Here is a 7,153-nt window from a genome sequence, read left to right as displayed (position 1 = left end):
TTCTTACTTTACTGTTCGTTCAATATAAGCCAGAAGAAAAAAAAATGTGTTTTGTATTTACCTAGCTGTGGGGGACAGTAGGTCTTGGTCATTTCAGTCTCTCCATATTCATTTATACCAGTGCACACGACATCGATGCATATGTTGGGCTGAGCGTCTATCGTCACCGTAGGAGAAGCTGAATCGGAAATGACGCTGTCGTCGACTGCAATGAGGTACGTGTTGATTGGTGGAAAGGGTTGGTCTGCTGGATCCACGTGGCAAGTAATGATGAGACTTGTTTCAGCAGCTTCTTGAGTCTCAAACGCCACATTGATGATTCTTTCTGGTGGCTTATCTGTTGTATAAAATATGATCAGTTGATGTATTGATTACTGTCTAAACCAGGAACCGATCACCAATCGGAAATTAAAATGGATGTACCTGAAGTCTTAAAGTTATCGCAGATGAACAGAAAGGGTAGAGGGAAAATTGTTACATACTTTGCACTCAGTTTCTAAGAGACTGACAGTTACATCCAGAAAGCATGTGTTACATGGAGCAAATACCAGCCGATAATCATGATTTTCATCATACCTAGCAGTAAAGTGTACAATGCCATAACAACAATGTGTTTCATCACATGACTCGGCTGACGCGATTTATCAAGACAAAAATGAAAAGAAACGTGTAGCCTGTAGGCATGGATGTGTGAGCGTTCATGATCAATATCTGATATCGTTTTATTTAGTTTTTTGTAACACAGAAAATATTGTAAGACAAGACCAGAGGAAATTGTATTGAAATTTATAGGCAACTAAGAGTTTCTTTTAGTTGTTACAACATAGTTTAACGTAACCTATAGTGGCCTTTGGCTGCAGTAAAAAACAAAACAAAACAAGGTATAAAAAACAAAAAACAAAACAAAGACAGAATTGTCGTACTGTTAACGTGCACATTGTATGAAGACTACCTACCTCGAGGACAGTGTGTGAGCGTGGCTGAGGTCGTTCCAATCCCGTTCGTCGCGGAGCACGTGAGTTCGATGCAGGCGTTGGGGCGTGGTGAGAGGATGGCTAAGCCGGAGCTTGATGACGATAGAGTTGTAGTCTCAGTCCCGATGGTGTAGGTGTGGAGGTACGGGGACGGCTGATCAGTGAAGTTCACGTGACAGGAGATGACCAGATTAACCAGGTTATCCTCGCCTTTGATCTCTACAGCATCGATTGATAAGATGTTTTCTCGTGGAGGGGTACCAGGACTTGGAGTGATACATGGAGCGATGGACCGGGGTACATCGACACCACCTGTTTAGTCAGTTCAAATGCAATTGACACGTTATTCGTTTATAAGTTAATTTTGATTTAACGGCACACCGCTCGCACATTTTGAGAAGAACAACAGACATTGATAGGGCAGCCTATGACAATAAGTATACAAATAGAAAAACAATTCAAGCACAATGCCAATCAATAATAATTCATTGTAAGGGTCTTATTGAGTCTCTTGACCCTCATTAGTGCAAATGTTTGTTGCAAATTCTATTTAGCAATAACATGAAAGACATACCCGTGTAGGTAAACTTTAGTTCAGAACATCACATGAAAACGGAGAATTTGACACTAAATTACATACTTTAGTAACATAACTTGTTAAGAGTGGTATGGAATGCACATTTCGTCACGTCCATAATGCTTTGGCTTTTTCGAAAAATAGAAGGAAAGTTGTGCGTCAATATTCAGTTTTCTCTCCGCGCTTGGCAGGTAACAATCAAATAATTTGTTCTTTTTTCATTGTGTTGCCTCATTACATTTCCCATTATCCTGTGTGAAAATACGAATGTCATTTTATTCTGTTTTCTGTCACGGCTCCATTCACAGCCCTTTATTTTGTCATTGCCGGTGAGCGCTATCATCATCCATGTGATAGGCTTTAGTTATACACAGTGAAGACGCACACGCGGAACAAGATGTAACAGATACCACGATTTGTTCATTCAAAAATTCCCCGTGTATATTGATATTTCATTTAATACTACTTCCGGCGCACTGTATATGAAGTATGATATTGTATTGTAATTGATAATGTTTGTACAGATGGCAAATCTGAAAAATTCACCTGTAACCTCCAGAGTGGCTGAGCGCACAACACCGTACACATGACACTGAAGTGTATCGCCGTGGTTTGCTGTCGTTGGGGTGAATGTCAATCTACTCGTCATGTCGTAATAAGTGAAGCGATCAACGCCGTAAGTTAGGCCTTCATTCAAGTCTGCGTTGGCAAATATTGCGGCCGCAGCACTCAGATTTCCTATAGATTACAAAAATAATGCTAACAAACTCAATGCATTGGTACATCGATCGGTAAAACGTTTACATCTTTATCATGCGGGAACATTAGATATTATCACCTGACATATTTTCCTTAAGTAGAGACCGCAGTGAAAGTATTAACAGGACGGGATATAGTGATACTTACCTTCTTGGATCTCAACTTCAGCCTCATCATTTTGACGTAAGCACTGGTTTATCATTTTGAGTGTGTCATCATGGACGAAGAAATTTAGTATGCACACCTCAATAAAAAAAATGTTTTTGATGCTTGGTGTAATGTACACAGTGTACATCCCACTTTTCACTCTTTACAGGAAGAAGAGAAATACTATCAAATGGCATCAGTGCATATAGCATCCCGTATGTCAATGTTAGTACTGTTCATGTTGATAATTATCGGATGATCCAGTCATTAATTCATAGTAAACAACACGTTGCTTTCAATCGAAACAATTCATATGTTAATACACGCCCCCGTGGATTGGAATTGGAGATATTCCCTTTGTATGGGTTACCAGTATACGCCTACTAATCTGAATGTCACTGATGTGGGAAGGTCGAAAACAGATTGCGATAATAAATAATAATGATAATAATAATAATAATAGTAATAATAGCAATGAAATAGTAATGATAATAATATATGCTATTGTTGGACTAGTGATGAGAATTACGGGTCTGCTAGAAATTGCAATAACTACTTCAATTACGAAAATGTAAGTTCAATTTGATAAATGCTTAGTGTCAAAATGGCGATGTCTGTAGTCAAAAGAGTCAGGTAAACTATAAGTTTCAACAGTGAAGAATAGATATGCCATTGATTAATCAACGTTTCCATGATTTTGTCACAAGCAGAATATCAACAAGGAAAAGTAGAAATTACGCGGTGCGTAATATATGTCCCCGCCGGAAGTAGCATTTTGTAGCAAAATGTGCAATATAGGTAAAAAATCAAGGTCAAAGGTCAAAGAAGTCAAAGGTCAAAATTCTGTGTAAAAGTTTTGAAGCCCTCACCTAGTGCCATCACATAAAGCAAACGGAATCGAAATCGGGTTAGAAATGGCGAAGGAGTAGCATTTTATAGCCAATGTACAATACAGGTCAAAAATCAAGGTCAAAGGTCAAAGAAGACAAAGGTCAAATTTCTGTGTAAAGTTTTGAAGCCCTCACCTAGTGCCATCACATAAAGCAAACGGAATCGAAATCGGGTTAGAAATGGCGAAGGAGTAGCATTTTGTAGCCAATGTACAATACAGGTCAAAAATCAAGGTCAAAGGTCAAAGAAGGCAAAGGTCAAAATTCTGTGTAGAAGTTTTGAAGCCTTCACCTAGTGCCATCACATAAAGCAAATGGAATGGAAATCGGGTTAGAAATGGCGAAGGAGTAGCATTTTGTAGCAAAATGTACAATATAGGTAAAAAATCAAGGTCAAAGGTCAAAGAAGGCAAAGGTCAAAATTCTGTGTAGAAGTTTTGAAGCCCTCACCTAGTGCCATCACATAAAGCAAACGGAATCGAAATTGGGTTAGAAATGGCGAAGGAGTAGCACTTTGTAGCAAAATGTACAATATAGGTCAAAAATCAAGGTCAAAAGTCAAAGAAGTCAAAGGTCAAAATTCTGTGTAGAAGTTTTGAAGCCCTCACCTAGTGCCATCACATAAAGCAAACGGAATCGAAATCGGGTTAGAAATGGTGAAGGAGTAGCATTTTGTAGCAAAATGTACAATATAGGTCAAAAATCAAGGTCAAAGGTCAAAGAAGTCAAAGGTCAAAATTCTGTGTAGAAGTTTTGAAGCCCTCACCTAGGCCATCACATAAAGCAAACGGAATCGAAATCGGGTTAGAAATGGCGAAGGAGTAGCATTTTGTAGCAAAATGTACAATATAGGTCAAAAATCAAGGTCAAAGGTCAAAGGAGTCAAAGGTCAAAATTCTGTGTAGAAGTTTTGAAGCCCTCACCTAGTGCCATCATATAAAGCAAACGGAATCGAAATCGGGTTAGAAATGGCGAAGGAGTAGCATTTTGTAGCAAAATGTACAATATAGGTCAAAGGTCAAGGTCAAAGGTCACGACTGAAATTCTGTGTAGAAGTTTCAAAGCTCCCATGTAGTGCTATCATATAAAGCAAACAGAATCAAAATTGGCTCATAAATGACAGAGAAGTAGCAAATTGAATATTTTGATCACACACGGACGCACACACGGACACACGGACGGACACACGGACGGACGGACGGACGGACACACACACGTACGGAGCCCGTTTCATAGTCCCCTGCTCGAACTCGTTCGGCGGGGACAATAAGGATATGTAATGTTTTTTTGATGGGCTAATTATAGTCAACAGAGTGATGGTGGGTATGATGGCTGCAGATTCGTGATACTGTCACGTATAGAAAGATCCATCAGAGCAAAAACACTAACGAAGGAAACAGCAACATAGCTATCGAAGCAAAAGACTGCAGTATGCCTCCTCCCAAAAATACAACCTGACTGTTCCCATTGATAACTTTTAAAACGAATAAACAATCCCAATGTTATGTCAGGGTTTAAGTGTTACCTACACTTTTAACTTGGTTCAGTGGTCAAGGAGAAATGTGAATCTTTGTAAAGCATGTCATGGGTGTGTTTCTTCGAAGCTTAGCACTTGGGTGCTCTTGGCATCCATAGAAATATGAATAAAATATTTTTCTCACAACCGACAGGGCAACTTACAAATGAATTCGAATTCTGTGCATTACATATTATCAATAGATAAACATATAAATATGCAAATATGTCAATACTTTTATTCATGATCATCTTGACAGAAAACAGAGAAAAAGTAATTCAAGAAAACCAAAAATCAGAAAGTATTCACTCCACTATTCCATGAGTAAATGATTTGATATTTTTCTTTTATTGTTTATTTTCAAACCTTATCAACGTTTGAAATTTTCCCAAGTCTGCTTCCTTTTTTGATGAAATTCATTATTCATTTCGTTGATTAAAAATGAAAAGAATCTTGCAATCTCTCATTCAATCTCGCATCCATTCGTATTCGTAAAGCGTGAACACAATGTAGACAACGAGTCTCCTTACAAAACTTATAAGAGGGAAGGGGCTTCTTATAAATTTTGAAAAGATTTCCATTTCTCTGTGACCACTAAAGCACGACGAATTCAGTTTCCTATAACTTTTATGTAAATGCTATATTGTAATTTCATACCCTGAATTGCATTTTGATTGAATTTCTATTTTCAGAGTTATCATCGCAGAAAGTCCGATCGCATTATTTTTTTTTATGGGGGGGGGGGGGGGTGGGGGGAAACATTATACGGTATGTTACAGACTGAAATAAACTCACGTTCTCCGGCACATCTTACACCCACATCATCGTCGTGCCCACAGCTGGAGCCATAGTATGAGGCATAGCATCCCCATGGCCCTCGAAAACACTCTAACAGCGAATTCTTATCCGATGTTGGGCAGTAGATTCCATGGTCTAACCAAATAGGGCCTGATCCTTGTCCAAAATGAGCATTGGCATGGACCGAGGCGGCCGATGAGTACCCAAGCTGTCTACACACAGCGTGAGCTTCTTTCATATCCCAACCCCAGTCACACGCCGTGCCCCAGACTCCGTCACACAGTATCTCTACTCGGCCCTCATGCTCGTCAGAACCTCCGACAAGTCTCACTAAAAAACAATGACAAATATTGGAGAAGACAGTGTTTGCAATATTAAAGAGCACGAATGACAAGTCCAAATTTCAGATTCCATTGCAACGGATAATTCCAAATCAAATCAAATCGAATCGAATAAAATCAAGTCGAATCGAATCGAGTCGAGTCGAATCAAATCAATTAATTAAATGAGGTTGCAACGAAATTCCGCGGCTGTTGGGACAGTAATCAATGATAATATATTCAAGACGCAGTCGGAACTGCACATTTTGTGAAATCAGATATTGCTTTGTAATTCTTTGCAGCAAGAATATGAATACAGAAGCTATGTCATATCCCAATTCTGAATCATTTAAAATACGGGGAAAAAAACCCTGAAAACCTTTGGCTCACAATGGCATTAGCTCCGCTTTGACCAGCAATATCTTATATCGATATGATGTAAACTATAACGAATGATTTCACTTCTAATGATCTGACGAGTTTAGAGTCAGTATTTGTTTTGCTTTGTTCTTTCTCTTTGCTTTTTTGTAGATATTGTTGATTTCTTGTATTTTGTTGGATTTGTTGAAGCGCTTTGAGTCTGTATAAGGCGTTATATAAATACGTATTATCATTATTGTTGTTATTATTATTATTATTGTTATTATTATTATCATCATCATCATCATTATTATTATCATTATCATCGTTATCATTATCATCATAAACACTGAATAGCACTCTATGAAGTGGATTAATTATCAACAAGATTACCAGATTTTTGTCTTCGACATGATGTCATTATGGCCAATATATTCAAGGTATGTACGCTACAATTAACGAGACGAGGCTCATTTTGTATTAAACATTTGAAAAGTTTGAGGAGAATCAGTCTTTTATTACAAAGAGGAGTTATGAGAAGCAAATTTGCCGTTGAAACGCAGTTCCAGGTTTACGCAATTCTAATAAACAAGTAGTTTATAGACCCGATGAAACAAAGACTGAGGCTGAAACGACTGACATGGTCGAGTATACCTACATTAAATTGATCATTATGATTTTCATCTAAGAGCTCATCATTATCTGAGCGAATAGGGAAAATATCGCATGTCAATACCTTAGGTTCAGTATTCGTATAGATATAGGACTTCTTTTCCAAACGCATATGCACTTCTTGTAAGAAATACTTGCTT

General features: G+C 38.1%; 1 long non-coding RNA gene across 1 annotated transcript; it reads right to left on the bottom strand.

Moving 5' to 3' along the window:
• Window positions 1–1,220: 1,220 nt before the first annotated feature.
• On the bottom strand, window positions 1,221–5,821 carry LOC139708014 (uncharacterized). The gene is made up of 3 exons (XR_011709319.1): window positions 5,659–5,821; window positions 2,098–2,289; window positions 1,221–1,286 (listed from the first exon to the last, which is right to left on the bottom strand). It is a non-coding gene; the product is annotated as an uncharacterized lncRNA (long non-coding RNA).
• Between the last annotated feature and the right edge of the window lie 1,332 nt (window positions 5,822–7,153).

Source organism: Diadema antillarum, unplaced genomic scaffold, assembly GCF_040938485.1.
Source record: "Diadema antillarum isolate AM-2024a unplaced genomic scaffold, OU_Dant_1.0 seq00001293_RagTag, whole genome shotgun sequence".
Taxonomy (NCBI): domain Eukaryota; kingdom Metazoa; phylum Echinodermata; class Echinoidea; order Diadematoida; family Diadematidae; genus Diadema; species Diadema antillarum.
Note: the sequence above shows the minus strand (reverse complement) of the source record. Positions and strands in the feature narration are given on the sequence as shown.